Here is a 24,638-nt window from a genome sequence, read left to right as displayed (position 1 = left end):
GGATGGGCCATTTAGCTTCTCATTCTCATGATCCCTGTGATTTTCCAAGGTGCTTTCATGTACATTGTCACTTTTGCCTTTCACAGAAGTGACAGGAATGAGATACATAGTACCAAGTACATGACCTAAATACACCCGTTGTTAGTGGCCAAGGTTGACCTTGAGCCAGGTCAGCCAGAAGCTGGCTCTGGAACAGGACGTCACTTCCTCCTCCCAGGGCCTTCCTAGTCCTCGCGTGGGGCCATCCACCTGAGCCCAGGCTGAGCCCTGTGCCTGCCAGGCTCTGCAGACCCCTCAGGCAGTTCCTCACAATGGGTCCTTGTGTCTCACTGGCTCGGTTTTTAGCTCCATCTGGGACCTGCCAACAACCCCAAGTGAAGGCAGAGAGGCAGCTAAGTTTCATAATCAACCGAGTAAGGCAGGAAAGAGGTGAGCCCTAGTGCTTCGGGCTGCAGGTGGTAATTACGGCTTTGAGGTGGTGCTGATATATATTTACCCACAGAGTCAAAGTGGGACTCAGAGTCCTGAACACACGTCCATGTTGTCCCCCAGCTTCCCTCCCCCACCAGATGGACTCGACACACAGAGGACGATCCAGGCAAAGGGACACTTTCTGAGGCTGCAGCTCATGTTTTAGGGTGATGAAAATCAGAAGCTCCCCCCTTTATGAGCTAGACTATTCCATGGTTCCTGTTTACTGCAAGAAGGTGAGGAGTTGCAGTGCAACGCTTGAGTTAAAAGAGAAAATTGAAGAATATTAGGACATCAAAAGGAAAACATAGCATATCAGAATCTGGGGGAACCAGACAACGCAGGAGAACCCGCTGTCCTAAAAATAATTTCAATAAACAAAAAGAACGACAAGAGATTAATTAGCCGTAGCACAGGAAAATGAGGGGAAAACACAAACTAAACATGAGAGAATAAGGAAGAAGTTGCAAATATAAAAGGAGAAATTACTGAATTAGAAAGAAGAATGATATACTTGATGAAGTGGTAATTCTTCAAAGCTATCAATAAAATAGATATACCATTAGGTAACCTAATTAAAAAAGGAAAAATACACAAAATAATAAATGCTATTGTGAAAATAACCACAAAAGGAGAAGAAAGTAAAAAACCATTAGAAAGAAAAAGGTTTACTTAACCCCACGGGAAAAAAATGAAAATTTCCCTGAAATAGGTAATTTTCTAGGAAAATGTAAGTTACTCAACCACAGTGAAAGAGTTATGTTAATGGACTAATTTCGTAGAAAAACTAGAAAAAAGAAATTATTAAAGAGTTATTTTCTGCCCCAAAAAACACCACTTCCAGGCAGTTTTACAGTGAAAATCTAGCACAACTTTAAGGAACAGTTAGTTTGAAAGCTAGAAAATTGAGGAAACGTCCCATCATTTTTATGAAGTTAGGACTTTATTTTCAAACCCTGACAATTAAGTTAGAGACCAATCTCATTTTTTAGTATCAATGTAAAAATACTAACTGAAATATTATCAAACAGAACCCAACAACACTTTTTTTTGTTTGTTTTGTTTTGCGGTACGCGGGCCTCTCACTGTTGTGGCCTCTCCCGTTGCGTAGCACAGGCTCCGGACGCACAGGCTCAGCGGCCATGGCTCACGGGCCCAGCCGCTCCGCGGCATGTGGGATCTTCCCGGACCGGAGCACGAACCCATGTCCCCTGCATCGGCAGGCGGACTCTCAACCACTGTGCCACCAGGGAAGCCCCCAGCAACGCTTTTAAAGGGTGATACCCAGATGTTGATTCTAGGATTGTAAGAAGTTTTCATATTTGTAAATCTATTGATAAAAGTAATCATAGATTATGAGAAAAATTGTAAGATGATTTCTATTGAGACTATCACGACTGATCAGTTTCAAAATTATTTTTAACAATAAATTTAATAATTATTACAAAAACTCATTATGAAAAAAAATTTACACTCCTGAGGATGCAACAAAAGACATAAACAAAGGAAAGATATAATTATGCATAGAGCATTCCAGAAAGATGTCAATTCTCCCTAAGTCAAGCTATAAATGCAATTCCATTAAAATATCAACCATATTTCTTACCGGACCATTTGATTCTAAAATTGACCATATAAATAAGAATAACGCGTAGGGACTTCCCTGGTGGTGCAGTGCTTAAGAATCCATCTGCCAACGCAGCGGACACAGGTTTGAGCCCTGGTCCGGGAAGATCCCACATACCACAGAGCACAGAGCCCGTGCGCCACAACTACTGAGCCTGAGCTTTAGAGCCCGTGAGCCACAACTACTGAGCCTGCATGCCACAACTGCTGAAGCCCGTGCGCCTAGAGCCCGTGCACCACAATGAAGAGCAGCCCCCGCTCACCGCAACTAGAGAAAGCCCGCGTGCAGCCACGAAGACCCAATGCAGCCAAAAATAAATAAATAAATTTTTAAAAACAAGAAAAGAAAAATTGTGCAAGAATTCCTGCGGGTAAACTCCTGGGATTAGCTCTGCAGGTAAAGGGTTGCACCCGTGGAGCTCTGGGGTCCTGCGCACTGTTCTCCCAGACAGGAGTGTCCTTCCACGCTTCCCTCTAGAGGACCTGCTGGGCCTCTGCTTCCTCACACTGTCCCCAGGGCTGGTCGCCACCAGACTAGAAACCTGTCGGCGTGGTGTTGACAGCGCCGTCTCCACGGCCTTTACATCTGCGTGTCATCGGGAGGTCAAGCGTCTCTGACCTGTACCGACCACGTGTGCGGCCTCTTGTTGGAGCTGCACATGTGTGTTCTCTGTCCCTTTTTAAAACATTGACTTTCAAGATCTGGGGGACCACAGGGGTGTCAAACCTCTCTCTGGCCCTGGGGTGTGAGGAGGGCTGCTCCAGTGTGTGGTTTGTCTTCCCAGCTTTCTACATGTTTCTTGTTTCTGTTTGGCCATGGGAAGAGCCAGGCGTTTCCCTTCTGTCTTCTGGCTCTGGGGCCATACTCAGAACAGGGGTCTCTACCCTGAGACTGCACACATATTTACAAAAAAGACTTCAATTTGTACATCCCATCTTTAATCCCTCTGGCATTTCCCTTTCATATAACAAAAATGCTATTTCAAATAAAAACAAAAAACAAAAATGAACCAGTCCCCACTTAAAATATGTAGACTACATAAAAAGATGCCTATAGCATGATTCCATTTACAGGAAACATCCAGACAGGTAAAGACACAGAGATAGAAAGCAGATTAGGGGCTGCGCGCTGGGAGAGGGAGGAATGGGGAGTGAGCGCTTTGGGTTTTTTTCTTTTTCTTTCTTTTCTTTCTTTTTTTTTTTTTAGGTAAGAAGTAGCTGTCTTTAGGGAGATACACACTCCATAGACAGAGTGTGGGCCATCTCAGAAAGCGAGAGGCCCTGGGAGATACACGTTCTGCAGACAGAATGAGGTCCTTCTCAAAAGCTGAGAGCGGCCAGGGAGTGAGCGCTTTGGGTCAGGCTTTCCTTCTGCGAGTGAAACAGTCTGGCCCGAGACTGTGGGGAAGGATGCATGTGACTGTGAATGTACTTGATGCTCATGAAGTGCACGACTTAAAATGTAAAAAATTAAATGCCATTGTGTTAAGGCCTAAAAGAAAAGGCATCACAAATAATGTAAAATGAAAAAGTAAAAATTAAAAAAGCAAAAACAGAACAGAAATAACAGGGGAGGGGAAGGAAAGTTCTGGGTCCGGGGGAGCAGGTAGAAGGAGTGGGTCAGAGCCGGCATTGAGGGCGGAGCCAGAGCCGGTTCTCCCTGCAGGGCTGGCGGGTCCAGGGCTGGCTCTGGGTCTCCACAGGAGCAGGTGCAGGTGACCTTCCCAGGCCGTCTGGGGTCCGCGTTCGGAAGACCCTTTCATGTCGGCGCTCACTCCAACCTGTGCTGCCCTCGTGGGCCGCGAGGATGCCCCTCACTCAGGGAAACAGAGGGGTGTCCCCGTCGAAAAGCTCCTCACTGATCTCCCGAGTGGAGCCCTGAAAAGACAGTGACCGGCAGTGGCCCTGAGGACCCAAGAGTCCTGCCCGCCTGATGTAGATGCTTCTTCTGCCAACTGGACCCTCTGCTCCCAGATCAGGCACCGACCTGTGTCTGCACAGCCCTCTACCCGGGACGAAGTGAGACCCACCTCCAGGACTGGCGATAAACCTCGGGCAGAGGGCGCCGCCCCAGCTCCGCACATCCCACCCAGTCACCTTGACCTGGGGGGTCAACACGACAGGCCCACCAGACTTCTGTCTCCTCATCGGGACAGGCCAACTTGACACGAACCCTCCCTTCCATGCACACGGGGAGGGGACACAGAGCTCCCCAGGTGGGACCCCAGAGGCGGCCTGGTTGGGACCGGGCTGCCCTGGGCCTACCTGTGTCACCTAAGGGTGCCTCCAGGCAAATGGCCAGACGCGTCTGTGACCACGGCCTCAGGACATCAGGACGCAGCAGGAGGACACGTTGCTCATTCCGGGGCTCTGGCCGCGAGCTGGCCAGGGGCTTCTCTAGAATGTGGTGCCTGTGACCGGGTTCCAAGTTCTGTAGGGCTCTGCTGTCGGGGAAGTGAGGTCACTTCCTGGGGTCCCCATACTCGGGCTTCCTGCTCAGACATGAGCTCCCCAAGGGCCCTTCTGGGCTGCTGACTGCTCACCCCCACCCCATGCTGTGTCCCTGCACGGTGACACCAACAGGGAGGCCTGGGTGCCGCCAGGACCCCAGCTCTGGGGACACAGCTGGGCTCAGACCCGGCTCCCCCTTGTCACCCGTGATGTGACCCTGGACAGGCTGTGTGCCTCTCAGGGCCTCACCAGTCTCCCCACCTGCACAGTGGGGTCATTCTAACATCTACTTCCTAGAACCGTCATCAGGCGTAGACACCTATGACACCTACAGTGCCTGTAAAGCCCGTGGGCTGGGATTACACAGACTTAGCAGTGGGAGGCCCACAGGAAGGGCTGGGGTAGCACAGAACACAACTCTCACAGGCCTCCGTCTGCCCGGGGGCCTAGGGACAGTCACTTCCCCTCCTATCTCTTTCTCAGTACCCCCCGGGAGGGGTGAAAGTAATGACACTCTGACATCATCCCCCTCTAGCAACAAACTTCCAGGTCCTCTGTCATGTTTAAACTCAGGTCCAGGCGTCTCACCTCGGTCTGTGGGTGGGCCGCCCCACGACGGTTCCCAGCGTCCCTGCCTCTGCCACACATGCCTGTGTCATCCCTCCCCTGAGGGTGGATGGGCTTTGGGACTGGGTTCAAACAAATAGAATGTGGCAAAAGGGATGGGCGGTTGTTTCCAAGACTGGTTTATGAAAAGTCTGTGACTTTCTGCCTGGTTCCCTCCCTCCTGTGTTCATTCTCTCTCCCTGTCTCTGTCTCTCTGTCTCTGGTCCAATGTTCTAGAGAAGCAAGATCAGGTATTAACGAGCTGCCCTAAGAGGCTCCAGTGCAAAGAACCGACACTGGGTCCCGGCCCACAGACAGGAAAGACCCGAGCCCCCGTCCAAACTGAATCCCGCCAATAACCCGAGAATGATCTCAGAGACAGACCCCACCCTGACTGAGCCTCAGCTGAGACCACAGCCCAGCCTCCTGGGGGACCTCGGGGCAGAGGCTCCCAGCTGAGCTGAGCCTGCCTCCTGGTCACAGACACCGAGAGGGTCAGTGTTTGTCCTTGTAAGCGCTACGTTAGGGGATGCTGTCGCCGGGCACAGACACCGGGACGTCCTTCCGGCCCCGGCTCTGGCCCTGCCTCCCCCATCCCCCCACCTCCTCTCCTCCCAGCTCTCTCCAGCCACACTGGCTCCTGTCTCGCCTGCTCTCCGGCCAGATCCTCTTCTGCCTCCGAGTCTCTGCACCTTTGAGCCCCCCCCCACCCAGCTCACTGTCACGGAGTGTGCAGGGCTGGCTGCTCTTGTCTTTCTGGTCCCGGCATCAATGTCACCAGGGAGCCTTTTAGACCCCCGGGGGCTCCTGGCCCTCCTTCCAGGACCCTGACTCACTCCCTAGAGCACTTGCTCTTCTCTCCCACGTGGATTTGCTTTCCTGCTCTTGTCCATCTGCCCCTCCAGGCTGTGAGCTCCTGCAGGGCAGGGACCATCTGTCATGTCAGCACCGCCCCCAGGGCTAACAGGGCCCCTACTCAGGGTGAGTGCAGGGGGGACGGTAGCTGAATGATCTATAGAGAGTCTCAGAGCCCCCTCCCGCCTCTGAGCAGCTCCCACTGTGGGCCTGGAGGCTAACAATAAAAGGTGCCTGTTGGGTCCGCGGCAGGGGGACGCCCAGAATGACCCCGCGTGTCCCTTCCCTGCTCCAGTTGCTCCATCCGGTAGAGTGCGCACAGCCTTCCCCCTGGTGGTCATCCCTGGAACTGCAGCCCCAGGCAGGAGACCAGAAAACTAACCACAGAACTTGTTGGGGGTCCTCAAGGCAGTGGTTCCACCAGGGCCGAGGGGGCAAACGAGCAGGACCTGCCGGCTCCCGGGGGATGAGAGGGACCTCAGAGCCTCTCTTGCTCCCCTCCTTCCCTCCACTGTCCTGGTGTCCAGTTCACTTCGGAGGCCTCCTCATCCCAACTAGGGCAGTGACTCCACCCACTTCCAAATGCGGACCCCCAGGCGCCAACAAGGACGGTCTTGTCCCTGGTCCCCGATGAGTGGTCCAGTCTCTGCCACCTTCTGCACCCCAGGTCCCCTGTCCCCCAAGTCTGTCCCCTGCTCAGAAGGCCTCGGGGGGTAGAAAGCATTTTCCAAGGACTCAGAGCAGAGTGGATCTGGGATGGAGAACCAAGGCCAGCAGACTCCTCTGCAAGCTTATGGGACCTTAGGGATCACCCCGTCTGTGCACCCACTTTACAGAGAAGTAATCTGAGGCCTCCTCTCCAGCAGCCCCTCCACAGTAGGGAGGGGGTCTCATCGAACTTCGCGGTGCCCATAGTAGTGGACACAGGGCCCCAGACCCTGTCTTCTCCAGGCAGCTCCAGGGGTGGCGAAGCCAGGCAGCCCCCTGGGCACCCTGGGGACCCCCTGCCCACCCTGCGGACCCTCTGCCCTGACGTTCTCCCCTCCCCATGCTATAGGCCCGGGCATGTTGCTAGGATACTGGATACCCCTGCCCCGTGGCAGAGCTGCCCCCAACCTCCTTCTTCTCACCCCCTCACCTCCCCTGTATGTACTCCGCTTCTGATCCCAGACAGGGCAGTCAGAGTGTGTGTGTGTGTGTGTGTGTGTGTGTGTGTGTGTGTGTGTGCGCGCGCGCGCGCGCGCCCTTGTGGGGAGGCCCAGAGGAATGGGCCACACGTGGGAGGGGTGGGCAGAGGTCCTCCAGGATCTGAGGGTCTCTCATCCCAGTGCAAACCCCATGGGAGATTGAGGCTCGCCGGGGAGGCTGGAACCCTCCCTGCTCCTGTGGACTCTGTCCACCTCCTGGGCCCCGGAACAGTCCTGTCTCTCGGCCTCAGTTTCCCACTGTCCCATGAGTGTAACAGAGCGCTGCAGTGCGCAGCCCTTAGCACTCCGCCATCGCTGTGCACAGTTACCCACCCCGTTACCAGGCAACGGTTACCGGGAAACCACGAACGCCGGTTAAAGCGGGGTTAAAGGTCCTGCTCAGCCATTGGTTAGCGCCGCAGTGGCCCCGCCCCCAAGCGAGCACCTGTCAAGGAGCGACCCTTAGCGGGACACTGAGCCAATGATGGGGGAGCGATGGTCGTCAGGTGGAGAGTGAGGTAAGATACAGACCCCGGCCTCCTCCCCGGGGCCCTCCAGCTCACGCCGCCCTGGGCTGGCAGGTGAGCTGGGGGGCCCAGCGAACAGGCTGGGGGTGCGTCCTGCAGGGCTCCAGAGCCCTCGCCAGGGTCGCCCACTGGGGGGTCCCAGGCCCTGAGGCGGCAGTGACCCTCTCCCCCATCCCTGCCTCTGCGACCTAATGGCAGAGGCAGTTTGCATGGGACACGGTCTGGGGGACCCGGCCCCCACCGTTTAGGCGGCCTGAGGAGTCTGAGGGCCAGTTGGGTCCTGGGTGCCTGGCTCCCTCAGCGGTGACAGCTGGGCGGGGTCTGGGGACCCGGCCCTGAGGGAGCCGCCAACTGAGATCTGCCTCTTCAGCCGGGCCTGGGCACTGGCGGGAGGACCCAGGCTGGGTGCTGGACGAACGCTCTGGGGCAGGGTATCCCCCCACCCCGCAGGGACCCCCTTCTCTCAGCCGGGCCTGGACCTCAAAGAGTGAAAGTTGCGCCCTGGGACCTTCCCTTTTCTGAGAGTAACGTTTGTTTGGTGGCGATTTATAGGAGCATCATTGCCTGACTTGGACCTGACCTCAAGGACAAGGGGTCTGACACCAGTAAGTCTGCAGCAGCTGAGCAGTCCGCTCCCTCACCTTCCCTATTAAAGGGCTTTGCTGAAAGCTTTCAGGGAGTTTGGGGTTTGTAAGGCGTGAGCCACCCGTCGCCTTGCATGGCCCTGCAATAAACCTTTCTCTGCTCCGAACTCCAATGTTTCGGTAGTTTGGCCTCTGTGCGTCGGGCACACGGACTTGCGTTTCGGTAATATGAGGAGTTGGATATGAAACGGCATCAGTCCAGCCCAGCCCGGTGGTGGTCCAGGCGCTCCGCCCTGGATGATTGGGGCGAGGATGAACTTGAGGCCACAGATGCCTCCCTCCTGCGGGGCGGTCTGACCTCACGTTCCCTGCGGGGCGCGCACACAGGCCCCCAGACCGCGCGAGCACGTGACCCGGCCCCACAGTGCGCAGGCGCAGCACCAACGGCTTCCCACGTGGCGGGCGCCCGTGTCCCAAACCCTACCAGCTGCTCTATGACCCCCGTGTCCTCAGCCCTTGGACCACCACATCCAGATAAGTGGGCTTCGGGACACACGGCTAGGTGGTTGGACATCTGGGGACACGCAGGTCACTGAATATACCCCCACCCGCTCTCCTGGTCCCCAGATTCCATCCCAGGGTCCAGCTCGGCCCATAAACAGGGCAGAGGGAACTGAAGGCAGCAGAGGACCTCAGGACACAAGGTCCAGCCTGTCCCTGGCTGCGGTCCTGGCTGGAGGAGGAGGGGCTGGCGGGGGCCCACCACCCCGATGGGCGAGTGTTGGGGTCACTTACTGTTATTAGGGAGCCCTCTGGGCACTCAGTGATTTCGCCCCACTTTGTAGGGGAGCAGCGGCCCCAGCACTGAAGGTCACTCAGCTCTGAGGGACCAAGTCCAGCCGCGAACGGGGGGCTCAGAATCATTGCCCTTCACCCTCACTGAGCCTGGGGTGACCAGGGGTGAGGAGGCTGCCTCAGTTTCCTCCTGCGCACAGTGGGACCATGGGGTCATCTGCCTCCTCCGGGGGCTGGGCACGCTGCCTGGAGGGTCCACAGATGGCCTCTTGTTCAAGTAGCCGTTCAGGAGGGTTCTGTACCCAGAGGGTGAGAGTGAGGGGACCAAGGGGACGCCCACCCACCCAGCTCAGCATGGAGCTCTTGTACGTGTCGCTGTTCTCATGTCCAGGCTGACATGTGGGAAGTAGCATCGTCCACCTGCTGGATGGAGCGAGACAGCGAGGGTCTCTGTTGCAGATCCTGAGACACAGCCCTCGTGTGCCCGAGGCTCCACGGGCGTGCTGGATGCTGAAGACGAGGTGCTGCTGGAGGTCGAGCCGATGCCAGAGATCTTTGGGGACCTCGGGGAGGTCAACTTCCTTGACTGTGGGGTGTGGCGCGATCTGCAGACTCTCTGACCCTGCAGAGCTCCCCGAGCCAGCATCCAGCTCCTGGGCTTCTTGGCCTTTCTGAGGGTGTGGAGTGGGGAACACTGGCCCCAAGAAGGGAAGGGCTGGGAAGGGCTGTCAGGGGGCACTGGGAAGGCCCCTTCTTTCTGGGTAAAGCTCATCTCCCCACTTCAGGCTGGTGTCCCCACTGCTGAGGTCAGGGCCCCACCTGAGCCGGTCACAGCACCTGGGAGGGGAGCTGTCCCTGGTCCTGGAGTCTGTGTTGGGGCCTGGTGGCTGGAGGGCAGGGCCAGCTTTGCAGTGGTCACACCCACTAGGAGAGAGGGTGCTCTGGGGGAGCCCATGGGAACAAATGGCTGTGACTCACAGTTGCGTGGGTCCTCGTTGGGAGGTCAAGCATCTCTGGCATATACTGACCACGTGTGTCTCCTCTCGTTGGAATTGCGTGTGTTTGTTCTTTGTCGCTTTAAAAAACATTGATTGGGGCTTCCCTGGTGGCGCAGTGGTTAAGAATCCGCCTGCCAATGCAGGGGACACGGGTTCGAGCCCTGGTCCGGGAAGATCCCACATGCCGCGGAGCAACTAAGCCCGTGTGCCACAACTCCTGAGCCTCTGCTCTAGGGCCCGTGAGCCACAACTACTGAGCCCGTGTCCCACAACTACTGAGGCCCGTGCGCCTAGAGCCCGTGCTCCACAAGGAAGAGTAGCTCCTGCTCGCCACCACTAGGGAAAGCCTGCGCTCAGCAATGAAGACCCAACGCAGCCAAAAATAAGTAAGTAAATAAATAAAACAATAAAACAAAAAATTGATTTCTGAGCGTTTTTTGGGACACAGGGAGGTTAACTTTTTTCTGGCTTTGGGTTTTGAGGAATACTATTCCAGCTTGTGGTTTGTTTTTCCAGCTTCTACATTTTCTTGTTTCTATTTTGGCCACAGGAAGAGCCAAGCACTTCCTGTCTGTTTTCTGGCTCTGGTGTCACACTTAGAACAGGGTCTCTACCCTGACATTATGCATGTATTTACTAAAGGGCTTCATTTTATAAATTAATCTTTAATCCATCAGGGATTTCCCTTTCATACAACAAAAATACTGCTTAACACACAGAATACAAAAATTAAATACAACCTCTCAAAATATGTGTGCAGACACAAAAAGGTACCTAGTCTGTGATTCCATTTATTTAATAAAATCCATAATAGTAAAAGAACAGAGAAGGAATGCAGATTAGGGGCCGCACTGGGCTGGGGGAGGGAGGAATGCGGAGTGAGTGCCTTCGGTCAGGGTTTCCTTTAGGAGAATGAAATATTCTGCAACTAAATAGTGGTGACGGTTGCACAGCATGGCGAATGTACTTAACGCTCATGAACTGTAACATTTAAAAGATCAAAACCTGAAACTGTATTTAATTTAAAACCTGAAATATAAGATGCCGTAAAAATGTAAAACAAAAAATAAAATTAAAAAATAACCAGACACAATAGCAGGGGAGGGGAAGGAAAGTCCTAGTGGGGTAGCAAGCTGAAGGTGTGGCTTGAAAACTGGCATGAAGGGTGGGTCCCGAGTGGGATCTCCCCACAAGGATGGTGAGTCTCATCTGCTCTGGGTTGCCTGCAGGAGCCGGTGCAGGTGCAGGCGTCGGCTCTCGCTCAGGAGTGGTGGTACCTGTGCTGGCTTCAGGCTTCCATGAGGAGCAGGTGATGATTCTCCCTGCGGGGGTGCTGGGAGCTGTGTCACCCCGTCTCCCTGCGGGGGCGCTGGGAGCTGTCTCCTGGTCTCCCTGCAGCGGTGCTGGGAGCTGGCTCCTGGTCTCCCTGCGGGGGCGCTGGGAGCTGTATCTCCTGGTCTCCCTGCAGGAGCTGCTTCAGATGCTGGTCCTCACTCCAGAGCTGCTGGTGCAACTGACGTTGGAGCTGCTGGTGGGGGTGACACTTCAGCTGCAGGTGGACATTCCTCAGGCTCTGGAGCTGCCTTTACTTCTGCACTCATTCCGCACCTGCACCTGTCTCCTGTGAATGGACAGGAACTGGAGTTGGAGCCACCTCTAATTCGTGTGCTGATGCTGGCGCTGTGGGAGGAGCAGAGAGCACCCACATGCCTGCCTTTCCATGGTCTTTTTACATATTCTACTTGTAAAAATGTATTTTTTGTATTCTATTTACACAATCTACATTTCTATCTATTACAGTTGAATCAGTAGATTAATGGAGAACTGAGAGAACGTATTTTTCAACATGTATTAGAAATGAGAGAAACATTCCATATTGCTCAATGAGATAGAGATTACTTGTAACGGCACAAAACTGTAAATAATGTCAAATTAGGGGGCAATTAAATAAACTAATTTATCCATACATTGAAATACCACGTGTTAGTTTTTTAAAAGAAGAATGGAACAAATCTACATATACAAACATGATCGTCCACACTTTTTGTTGAGTGAAAATGTCAGGTTTCAGAACGTGACTTGAATGATGGTGACATTTAGGGAAAAATAGCATCACATTACTGGATTCATTTTATGATGTATATTTTAGAATTTGGGTGTAATTTGGTATTGTTTAATTTTTGCATGTGTATTCTTTTTTTTTTTTTTTTTTTGTGGTACGCGGGCCTCTCACTGTTGTGGCCTCTCCCGTTGCGGAGCACAGGCTCCGGACGCGCAGGCTCAGCGGCCATGGCTCACGGGCCCAGCCGCACCGCGGCATGTGGGATCTTCCCGGACCGGGGCACGAACCCGCGTCCCCTGCATCGGCAGGCGGACTCTCAACCACTGCGCCACCAGGGAAGCCCCCCCTCTGGTTTTTACATTCTACTAGCGCATCACTTTCCCCAGGGAGTTATCTGCTGAGGCATTTTATATGGTTGTGTTGGATGAATAGATAAATGGGAAAGAACTGGCATCTTAACAATACACGAGAGGAAAAGACATAAATTAGAAACAAGAAGTTGGAACAGGGACTTCCCAGGTGGCGCAGTGGTTAAGAATCCGCCTGCCAATGCAGGCGATATGGGTTCGAGCCCTGGTCTGGGAAGATCTCACATGCCACGGAGTAAGTAAGCCCACGTATCACAACTATTGAGCCTGTGCTCTAGAGCCCACGAGCCACAACTACTGAAGCCCACGTGCCTAGAGCCCGTGCTCTGCAACGAGAAGCCACTGCAGTGAGAAGCCCACGCGCTGCAACGAAGAGTAGCCCCTGCTCGCTGCAACTAGAGGAAGCCCACGCATAGCAACAAAGATCCAATGCAGCCAAAAATAAAAACAAATTTTAAAAAAGTTGGAACAAATATTTGTACCTCATGTCACAGGCAAAGTGGCTCGATCCCCTTATATAAAGAGCTCTTAGAAATTAAGAAAAAAAAGCAGTCATACAGAAAAAAACGCGCAAAAGCAGACACTTCGCAAAAAAAAGTATGGTCTTAAAACAGGGGAAAACATGCCCTGTCTTTTTCATAGTATGACAAAATGATCAAATCCATAAGTTAGAAAGGGCTGTGTAGAAATAGGAACTTTTATTCGTTGTTGATGGGAATACAAGTTTCTTTCCAATGGAGGCAGTTTGGCCATATCTGTCAAAATTACCAATATATTTACCCTCTGACTCAGCAATTCCAGTTCAGGGAATTCATCCCGTAGAAACACCTGTACCCTTGACGTGTGTACATGTTATCCACTGCACCTGCCTCATAAGAGCAAAAGATTGGAAACATCTCAGTTCCCTCCAGTAGGGGGACAGGATAAATGAATGATGACCACCCACACGATAAAATACAATGTAATTGAGGCAGAAAATAAGGAAGCAGGGTGAAGGGAGGAAGATCTTGAGCGCTGATCTGGAAAGATCTCCCCCGGTCCTGACTGCTGGCAGGGCTGACCCTCACTGGACAGTCCCTCAGACGTCAGGCTGCCATTCTCAAGCACCTCAAGAAGTGCCTTGACCTGTGTGTCATGAATGCCCTGGTCTCTGTGGCTACTGGGGGTCAGAGCCCAGGATTTCTGGCCCAGCTCATCCACTGACCAGAAGGGGTCCCCTCACAGAACATTGTCTAGTTCCCCTAAAGAACTCAAACCCTGCTCTCCGGGGTTTCAGCAGGAAGACATAGAGTGGGGAGCTCTTCTTGTGTGTCTCAGAGATTCTAGACCAACTTCATAGAGGAACCTTAGGGACAAATACCCCACACGAGCTTTATGGAGGGCAAAGCTGGGGCCAGTGAGGGGAACGGCTACACTGGGAAGATGGGCAGCCTGGATGCTCAGATCCCACATCCCCTCCACCACAGGCCCCACCTGGCTTGGCGCTGAGCTGCTGGACAGGGACGCCTGCAGGACCTGCTGCTCCCAGCTGAGCTGGGGCACGCGCCTGTGACCCGATTTCCTCATCTAGCCCCCGCTGCAGTCAGCTCCGTGCGAGCAGGGACTGTGCTTGTTCACTGCTGTACACTCGGCCCTCCATCAGTGCCTGGTACACAGTAGACTCTAACATGTTAACACGTCATCTGATCCTCTCAACAGCCCTGGGAGATGAGGGCTGTTATTTACAGATGACAGGCCTGGAACACACACTCTTGGATCCATTCATTCATTCAGCAGCTGTGTACTGCTCCCACTGTGTGTGGGCACCTGGAGTACGATGGTGAACCCCAGACACCATCCCTCGGAGGTCACAGCCTAACAGGTGAGACGGCATCTCACCTGTAGCCAGTAAGTGGGGGCTATAAAGCTAGTCCATCTCTAGCACGAGATCTCGCAGGAGCGCGGAGCTAGCGCTAGCTCTGGAACCAGCTGCAGAGCGAGAGCCCCTTCCAGCTCCACACTTGGACCGGTCCAGGGTTAGAGCACCCCTGGCTTCCACTCCGGAGCTGAGCGACCTCCATCACAGTTCTCACACGACTGCCTGAGTTACCATCAGGCCCAACACTAGACAAATCTGAAGCCAACTCTCGTATCACCTACTGTGGGATTTTCCTTTCATTGGGGAGGTCCACGGAAAGGCAGTCAGGTCGGCGACCTGCTTCAGCACCATCTTGAGATCGAGAATTGGCGCCGGCACCAAGTCTATTACATCTGAAGAGCTAGATCCAGCTGCAGAAGCAGATACAAAACGGAAGGCAGATCTCGAACTAGAGGCATTTCACCATGAGATCTGGTGCCACCTTCAGGAGCAGGAACCAACCTCATCGTCTGTTCCAGCAGCAGCTCTGGAGCTAGTCAGCTTCTGCGCCAGCTGCAGAAGAGCCGGCACCACCAGGGGACCTCTCACCTCCCGTGGAGCTGGAGCAGGACCCGACACCAGCTAGAGTGCTTAGCTGGCCCAGCTCCAGAGCTAGCGCCCCCTCCGGCTCCAACATCTGGAAAGCAGGGGGGAGGGGGAGTGGTGGTGGTGGGATGAACTGGGAGATTGGGATTGACATATATACACTAATATGTATAAAATAGAGAACTAATAAGAACCTGCTGTATAAAAACATAAATAAAATTTTTTAAAAACCCATAAGCTGTGACCCAGAGTCCCCAGATGTCCAGGCAAACAAGGTAACTCCCCGTCTCCCTAAGAGCCTCTCCCAGTCTGTCCTTCCCAGGACAAGTGCTCCCCACTCCACACCACAAAAGGGGGCTGAAGCCCCCAGAGCTGGATGCCGGCATGGGGTCCCTGCACAGTGCAGGGCATCTGCTGACCCTGCCATTCCCCAGGGGCTGGGAGTCAGCAGCCCTCATCATCCCCAGAGACCTCGGGCATCAGCTCGGCCTCCAGCAGCACCTCGTCTTCAGCGTCCACCAGGCGCGTGACAGCCTGGGTCACACACGAGTAACATGTCCCAGGCTCTGCGACACAGCCCCTCACTGTCACGCTCCGTCCAGCAGGTGGGCGGGGCTGCCTCATCCCCGTCAGCCTGAACATGAGGACAGCGACACGTACAAGAGCTCCATGCTGAGCTGGGCGGGCAGGCGTCCCCTTGGTCCCCTCACTTACACTCTCTGGAAACAGACATCACCTAAACGGCTACTTTGACAAGCAGCCATCTCTGGACCCTCCAGGGAGCGTGCCCAGCCCTGGGAGGAGGCAGATGACCCCCACAGCCCTCACTGCGCAAGGAGGAAACTGAGGCAGCCTCCTCATGCTGGTGGGTTATTGGAGACCCATGCTTGAGGGGGCATGAATACCATGGCCACTATGCTCCCTCCAGATCTAGGCTGCTGTGGCCGATGGGACAGCCGATATCATGTCCCCAGATCCCTCCTAACTAGTGGTGACCCCAACTCCTAGCCTGGCACTCAGAGCCCTGTGCGGTCTGGTCCAGACGCCCTCCCCAGCGTGCACCCCTCACCCCCATTCCAGCCTCCCTGCAGCCTTTATCCCCCAGGGACCTCACCAAGCCCTCCCCCCTCAGAGCCCCTGCCTGCAGTGTCCCTCCCTGTAGCCCCCCCATCCATGAGGGACTCACCTCCAAGCTGGGCTCAGAGGCCACAACCTTGGGCTCCTGTGCAACCACAGACTTTGGGGTCAGATTGACCAGGGCTCACCCCACAGCAGGGCCTCATCACAGCCCTGTGACAGGCAAGCTCGTGTGGTGACTCTCAGTGCCTCAGTTTGCTCCATCCAAGATGGGGTCAGTGATTCTGACCTTGGGAATGGGTGCTGGGGATTAGAGCAGGGAGACAAAGGCACCCAAAGTGCTTGGACTCAGGAGGTGCCCTGGCTGTGGAGCCCAACACAGGTCAAGGCCTCTGATGGTCAGCACAGGCTCAGTGAGGGTGACGAGCAATGATTCTGAGCCCCCCGTTCACGGCTGGACTTGGTCATCAGAGCTGAGTGGCCTTCAGTGCTGGGGCCGCTGCTCCCCTACAAAGTGGGGCGAAATCACTGAGTGCCCAGAGGGCTCCCTAATAACAGTAAGTGACCCCAACACTCGCCCATCGGGGTGGTGGGCCCCCGCCAGCCCCTCCTCCTCCAGCCAGGACCGCAGCCAGGGACAGGCTGGACCTTGGGTCTGGGGTACGGTGAGGAGACAAATGTGGGGTGGGGGCAGAGGAGACGCCGGACTGGGTGTCTACTGCCCCCTCCAGGTCCTCCTGACCCAGCCATGCCCTGAGCTGGACCCTGGGATGGAGCTTGGAGACGAGGAGAGTGGGTGGGGGTATATTCAGTGACCTGCGTGTCCCCAGATGTCCGACCCACCCAGCCCGGCGTCCTGCAGCCCACCTGCCAGGGGACGGTGGGCCTACGGCTCAGGGAACGCAGCGGGGGTGACGTAGAGCAGTTAGCAGGGGGTGGGACGCGGGACCAGCCGCGCGGGGAGCTGTAGGCGTTGCGCATGCGCTCTGTGGGGTGCGGTCACGTGCACGCAGCATCCTGGGTCTTGTGTGCGCGCCCGGCCGTGAACGTGAGGCCGGGCAGCCACGCGTCAGGGAGGCCGGTATCACTCTGAGCGGGTCCTCCCCACACGGTCCAGAGGGGAGAGCCCGGGGGCGTCCTCGTAGAGCTGGGCTGAGGCAGGTCCGCGTCCAGCACGTCATGAGGCCGGGAGAGGCAGGGTCTGCCTGGGGCTGGGAGGTAGGCAGAGTCCGGAGGAGCGGGGACGGTTCTCGCCTCCCACGCCAGCCTCAACCCTCCCATGGGGTTTACTCTGGGATGAGAGCCCCTCAGATCCTGGAGGACACCTGCCCACCCCTTCCCATGTGGGGCTGATTCCTCTGGGCGTCTCCATGAGGGCACGTGTGCGCGCGCGCGCGCGCACACACACACACACTCACACACTGACTGTCCTGCCGGCGGTCAGAGGGGAGTGCACACGGGGGAGGAACAAGGGGTGAGAAGGAGGGGGTTGGGGGCTGCTCTGCCACGGGGCAGGGATAATGACGTCCTAGCGACATGCCCAGCCCTAGCATAGGGAGGCGAGAGATGCCAGGCTGATGGCAGGGGGTGCCCAGGGGGCTGCCTGGCCTGGGCCATCGCTAGAGCTGCCTGGAGAAGACAGGGTCTGGGGCCCTGTGTCCACTACTATGGGCACCGCGAAGTACGATGAGACCCCCTCCCTACTGTGGAGGGGCTGCTGGAGAGGAGGCCTCAGCCTACTTCTCTGTAAAGTGGGTGCACAGACGGGGTGATCCCTAAGGTCCCATAAGCTTGCAGAGGAGTCTGCGGGCCTTGGTTCTCCATCCCAGATCCACTCTGCTCTGAGCCTTGGAAAATGCTTTCTACCCCCCGAGGCCTTCTGAGCAGGGGACAGACTTGGGGGACTGGGGACCTGGGGTGCAGAAGGTGGCAGAGACTGGACCACTCGTCGGGGACCAGGGACAAGACCCTCCTTGTTGGCGCCTGGGGGTCCGCATTTGGAAGTGGGTGGAGTCACTGCCCTGGTTGGGATGAGGAGGCCTCCGAAGTGAACCGGACACCAGGACAGTGGAGGGAAGGAGGGGAGCAAGAGAGGCTCTGAGGTCCCTCTCATCCCCCAGGAGCCGGCAGGTCCTGCTCGTTTGCCCCCTCGGCCCTGGTGGAACCACTGCCTTGAGGACCCCCAACAAGTTCTGTGGTTAGTTTTCTGGTCTCCTGCCTGGGGCTGCAGTTCCAGGGATGACCACCAGGGGGCAGGCTGTGCGCACTCTACCGGATGGAGCAATGGAGCAGGGAAGGGACACGCGGGGTCATTCTGGGCGTCCCCCTGCCGCGGACCCAACAGGCACCTTTTATTGTTAGCCTCCAGGCCCACAGTGGGAGCTGCTCAGAGGCGGGAGGGGGCTCTGAGACCCTCTATAGATCATTCAGCTACCGTCCCCCCTCCTCTCACGCTGAGCAGGGGCCCTGTTAGCCCTGGGGGCGGTGCTGACATGACAGATGGTCCCTGCCCTGCAGGAGCTCACAGCCTGGAGGGGCAGATGGACAAGAGCAGGAAAGCAAATCCACGTGGGAGAGAAGAGCAAGTGCTCTAGGGAATGAGTCAGGGCCCTGGAAGGAGGGCCAGGAGCCCCCGAGGGTCTAAAAGGCTCCCTGGTGACATTGATGCCGGGACCAGAAAGACAAGAGCAGCCAGCCCTGCACACTCCGTGACAGCGAGCTGGGTGGGGGGGGGGGGGGGGGCTCAAAGGTGCAGAGACTCGGAGGCAGAAGAGGATCTGGCCGGAGAGCAGGCGAGACAGGAGCCAGTGTGGCTGGAGAGAGCTGGGAGGAGAGGAGGTGGGGGGATGGGGGAGGCAGGGCCAGACCCGGGGCCGGAAGGACGTCCTGGTGTCTGTGCCCGGCGACAGCATCCCCTAACGTAGCGCGTACAAGGACAAACACTGACCCTCTCGGTGTCTGTGACCAGGAGGCAGGCTCAGCTCAGCTGGGAGCCTCTGCCCCGAGGTCCCCCAGGAGGCTGGGCTGTGGTCTCAGCTGAGGCTCAGTCAGGGTGGGGTCTGTCTCTGAGATCATTCTCGGGTTATTGGCGGGATTCAGTTTGGACGGGGGCTCGGGTCTTTCCTGTCTGTGGGCCGGGACCCAGTGTCGGTTCTTTGCACTGGAGCCTCTTAGGGCAGCTCGTTAATACCTGATCTTGCTTCTCTAGAACATTGGACCAGAGACAGAGAGACAGAGACAGGGAGAGAGAATGAACACAGGAGGGAGGGAACCAGGCAGAAAGTCACAGACTTTTCATAAACCAGTCTTGGAAACAACCGCCCATCCCTTTTGCCACATTCTATTTGTTTGAACCCAGTCCCAAAGCCCATCCACCCTCAGGGGAGGGATGACACAGGCATGTGTGGCAGAGGCAGGGACGCTGGGAGCCGTCGTGGGGCGGCCCACCCACAGGCCGAGGTGAGACGCCTGGACCTGAGTTTAAACATGACAGAGGACCTGGAAGGTTGTTGCTAGAGGGGGATGATGTCAGAGTGTCATTACTTTCACCCCTCCCGGGGGGTACTGAGAAAGAGATAGGAGGGGAAGCGACTGTCCCTAGACCCCCGGGCAGACGCAGGCCTGTGTGAGTTGTGTTCTGTGCTACCCCAGCCCTTCCGTGGGCCTCCCACTGCTAAGTCTTGCAGGAGCTCTGTGTGATCCCAGCCCAGGTGTTCATAGGTGTCTACGCCTGATGACGGTTCTAGGAAGTAGATGTTAGAATGACCCCACTGTGCAGGTGGGGAGACTGGTGAGGCCCTGAGAGGCACACAGCCTGTCCAGGGTCACATCACGGGTGACAAGGGGGAGCCGGGTCTGAGCCCAGCTGTGTCCCCAGAGCTGGGGTCCTGGCGGCACCCGGGCCTCCCTGTTGGTGTCACCGTGCAGGGACACAGCATGGGGTGGGGGTGAGCAGTCAGCAGCCCAGAAGGGCCCTTGGGGAGCTCATGTCTGAGCAGGAAGCCCGAGTATGGGGACCCCAGGAAGTGACCTCACTCCCCCGACGACAGAGCCCCACAGAACTAGGAACTCAGTCACCAGGCACCACGTTCTAGAGAAGCCCCTGGCCAGCTCGCTCGGCCAGAGCCCCGGAATGAGCAACGTGTCCTCCTGCTGCGTCCTGATGTCCTGAGGCCGTGGTCACAGACGCGTCTGGCCATTTGCCTGGAGGCACCCTTAGGTGACACAGGTAGGCCCAGGGCAGCCCGGTCCCAACCAGGCCGCCTCTGGGGTCCCACCTGGGGAGCTCTGTGTCCCCTCCCCGTGTGCATGGAAGGGAGGGTTCGTGTCAAGTTGGCCTGCCCCGATGAGGAGACAGAAGTCTGGTGGACCTGTCGTGTTGACCCCCCAGGTCAAGGTGACGGGGTGGGATGTGCAGAGCTGGGGCGGCGCCCTTCTGCCCGAGGTCTATCCCCAGTCCTGGAGGTGGGTCTCACTTCGTCCCGGGTAGAAGTGCAGAAACTGTCTGCTCTGGGAGGAGAAGTTCCAGTGGGCGGAAAAAGCATCAGCTGTCCTCGCAGGAGAATCCACGCCGGAGATCATCTGGGATCTGTGGTCGTCGGGGACACACACTCCATTTTTCTGATCGAGGGCGAGTCGCCACACCACCATGAAGGGCCAGCACAGACAGGCTGGGAGTGAGGGCCCAGCAGTGGCCGGGGTGGCCACCCACACCAGGTCCTGCAGGAGACCCAGAGCTGGCTGAGGACCCACCACCCCTGCAGGGGGAACTGTCACCTGCACTGGCGCCTGTAGGAGACCTGAAGATGGCGGAGACCTACCAGGCCTACGGAGAGAGCCATCACCTGCACCTGTACCTGCTCGTCTATGTAACCCAGAGCCAGCCTAGGACCGGCCACCCCTGCAGCTCTGGCGCTACCCTCAGTGCCGGTTCCCAACCCACTCCCGCACCAGAACTTTCCTTCTCCTCCCCTGTTATTGTCTGGTTTTTTTTTCCTAATCTGTTTTTTCATTTTACATTTTATCAATATATAGTGTCAGTTTTAGGTTTTAAATTTAAAAGAGTAAAATCTAAGCTAAAAATCTAAGTTAAAATTTAATGATCTATGAGCACCAAGTGCATTCACAGTTCTGTGCAACCTTCACCACTCTCGAGGTGCAGAATATTTCATCCAAAGGGAAACCCTGTACCAAAAGCACTCACTCCCCGTTCCTCCCTCCTCAGACCCTGACACCCCTAATCTGGTTTCTCTCTCTCTTTCTTTACCTGTTCTTTTTTTTTTTTTTTAATTTATTTATTTATTTTTTTTGCGGTATGCGGGCCTCTCACAGTTGTGGCCTCTCCCGTTGCGGAGCACAGGCTCCGGACACGCAGGCTCAGCGGCCATGGCTCACGGGCCCAGCCGCTCTGCGGCACGTGGGATCTTCCCGGACCGGGGCACGAACCCGTGTCCCCTGCATCGGCAGGCGGACTCTCAACCACTGCACCACCAGGGAAGCCCTATCATGATTTTTTTAAATAGTATATGATGTTTAAGAAATCTTTGCCTGTCCCAAGATCTTGAAAATATCCTAAGTTATATATTAGTAAGATTATTACTAATAAACTTAAGTTATATATTAGTAAGATTACTACTTGAAATTTTCACACTTATATGTAAAATCCACCTCGTACTGGTTTTTGTTTATGCTGTGAGGTAAGAGTAAAGATGAATTTTTCCAATATGGATAATAGGCGGACCCTGGGCCATTTATTATCTATACTTAAAAGTACCCTCTCCCACTGCTCTGAAACACCTTCAACATAAAATGTCCACATGAGTGACTCTGTGTTGGACTTTATTTAAATGGAATCAAACAATGTACTCTTTCATTGTGGTAAAAAATCATAACATTTAATTTACCATTTTAATTGTAGAGATCAATAGTCTTAAGTGTGTTTACACTGTTGTGAAACAAGTCTCCAGAGCATTTAATCTTGCAAACCTGAAACACTGTGCCCTAAACAACACTCCCCCTTCTCCCCTGCCCCAAGCTCCCGGTAACCCCCGTTCTAGCTTCCATTTCCATGAATAAGGCTCCTTTATGTACCTCCTAGAAGTGGCTTCAAACAGCGTTTGTCTTTTGGGCGCTGGGTTATTTCATTTAGCATAATGTCCTCAAGGTTCGTCTACGATGTGTGCACATATCAAGATTTCCTTCCTTTTTAAGGTTGAGTACTATTCCATTATGTAGATAAACCACATTTTCTTTATTCATTCACGTGTTGGTGGACATCTGGGATGCTTCTACCACTTGGCTGTTGTGAATAGTGCTGCTGTGAACTTGGGTGTGCAAATTACTCTTCCAGATCCTGCTTTCAATTCTTCTGAATATATACACAGAGGTGGGATTGCTGGATTATACGGTAGTTGCATTTTTAATTTTTTGAGATACCTCCGCACTGTTTTCCGTAGTGGTTACACCATTTTACAATCATAGCCACAGTGCACAGGTGTTCCAATTTCTCCATATCTTTGCCAACATTTTTCTTTCTTTTTAAATTAATTAGCCATCCTAATGAGGGTGAGATTATATCTGTTTGTGTCTTGGGTTTATATCTCTCTAATGATTAGTGATATTGAGCATATTTTCAAACGCTTGTTGGCCATCTGTATATCATCTTTGGAGAAATGTCTATTCAAGTCCTTTGCCCATTTTTAATAAGGTTGTTTTTGTTATGGCACCGTAGGAGTATTTATTTCTCCTGGATTTTAACCCATTATTAGATACATGATTTGCAAATATTTTCTCCCACTCTGTGGGTTGCCGTTTCACCTGTTGTGCCCTTTGATGCACAATGGTTTTAACTTTGATGTGACCCTCTTCGACTATTTCGTTGTTGATGTTGTTTTCCGTGACTTTGCTGTCGTATCCAGGAAATCATTCTCAATCTAATGTCAGGAAGCATTTCCCTTCTGTTTTCTTTTGGGAGTTTCACGACTTTTGGACTTCCACGTAGGACTTTAATCCGTTTTGAGTTAATTTTTGTATGGTATACTATAAAGATCAACTTCATTTTCTGCGTGTAGAAATCCAGTTTTCCCAGCATCATTTGTTGAAGGGACTGTCCTTTCCCCATTGTGTGCCTTGGCTCCCTTATCGAAGGTCACTTGAACGTATACACAAGGCTTCATCTACGGGACATCTGTGCTACCTTTTGGCCTATTTGCCTTTCTGCCAGTACCACATGGTCTTAATTAATGAAGATCTGTAATGTGTCTTGAAGTCAGGAAGTGTGTATTCTCCTGTGTTGTTCTTTTAACCTTTGTTTTGGCTACTCAGGTTCCCTTGAGCTTGCATATGAATTTTAGATAAATATTTCCATTTCTGAAAAAAAAGTCATGGGGATTGTTACGGGTTGTATTGAATCTATAGATCATTTTGGTAGTATGAACAATACTGTCTTCCAGTCTGTGCACAGGTGTCTTTCCAATTACGGATCTTTAATTTCTTTCCACAATGTTATGTAATTCTCATTGTACAAGGCTTTCATCTCCTTGGTTGTGTTTATTCCTAAGTATTTTATTCTTTTTGATGCTATTGTAAATGGAATTGTTTTCTTAATTTCTTTTTTGGATTGTTTTTAGTATATAGAAATGCCACTAATTGTTGTGGGTTGAATTTGTGTCCTACAACTTTGCTGAATTACTTTATTAGTTCTACAGGGGTTTTTTTGGTGGAATCTTTAAGAGTTCCCACATATAAGAGCAGGTTATCTGTGCACAGATATGATTAACTTCTTCCTTTCCAATTTGGATGCCTTTTCTTTTTCTTGCTTAACTGCCCTTGCTGGGACCTTCCAATACTTTGTTCAATAGAAATGGCAAAAGCAGGCATCATTGCCTTGTTCTTGATTTTAGAGGAAAATATTCCAATCTTTCACCATTCACTATTATATTAAATGTGGCTTTTTCAGAAATGGTCTTTATTACGTTGAGGTAGTTTCCTTCTATTCCTAGTTTGTTGAGTATTTTTATCATTGAAAGGTATTGAGGGCTTCCCTGGTGGCGCAGTGGTTGAGAGTCCGCCTGCCGATGCAGGGGACGCGGGTTCGTGCCCCGGTCCGGGAAGATCCCACATGCCGCGGAGCGGCTGGGCCCGTGAGCCATGGCCGCTGAGCCTGCGCGTCCGGAGCCTGTGCTCCGCAACGGGAGAGGCCACAACAGTGAGAGGCCTGCGTACCGCAAAAAAAAAAAAAAAAAAAAAAAGGTATTGAATCTTGTCAAACCCCTTTTCCACATCAGTTGAGGTGATCATTTGGATTGTGTCCATCTGTGAACGAGCTGCAGTGATTATTATTAATTATTAAAATACTGATCATTTTTTGTATTTTCAGCCATCCTCACAACGTACTCTTTTATGTCTGGTTTCCATCAACATGCTTGTAAGATTCATAAATGTCTGGATGCCTGAGTTGGAGAGGGACTCCGCACCCTTCTGTTGTTTTGTGCGTCTGTCCTCACACCACTGCCTCACTGCCTTCATCACCGTACCCGAACTCAAGTCTGGCTGTCTGGTGGCGTAACTGTGTTCTTCTTCAAGATTAT

Source organism: Stenella coeruleoalba (genome assembly GCF_951394435.1).
Source record: "Stenella coeruleoalba genome assembly, chromosome: 7".
Classification (NCBI taxonomy): Eukaryota; Metazoa; Chordata; class Mammalia; order Artiodactyla; family Delphinidae; genus Stenella; species Stenella coeruleoalba.
The sequence above is the reverse complement of the archived record's forward strand: the minus strand, read 5'-3'. Positions refer to the sequence as shown.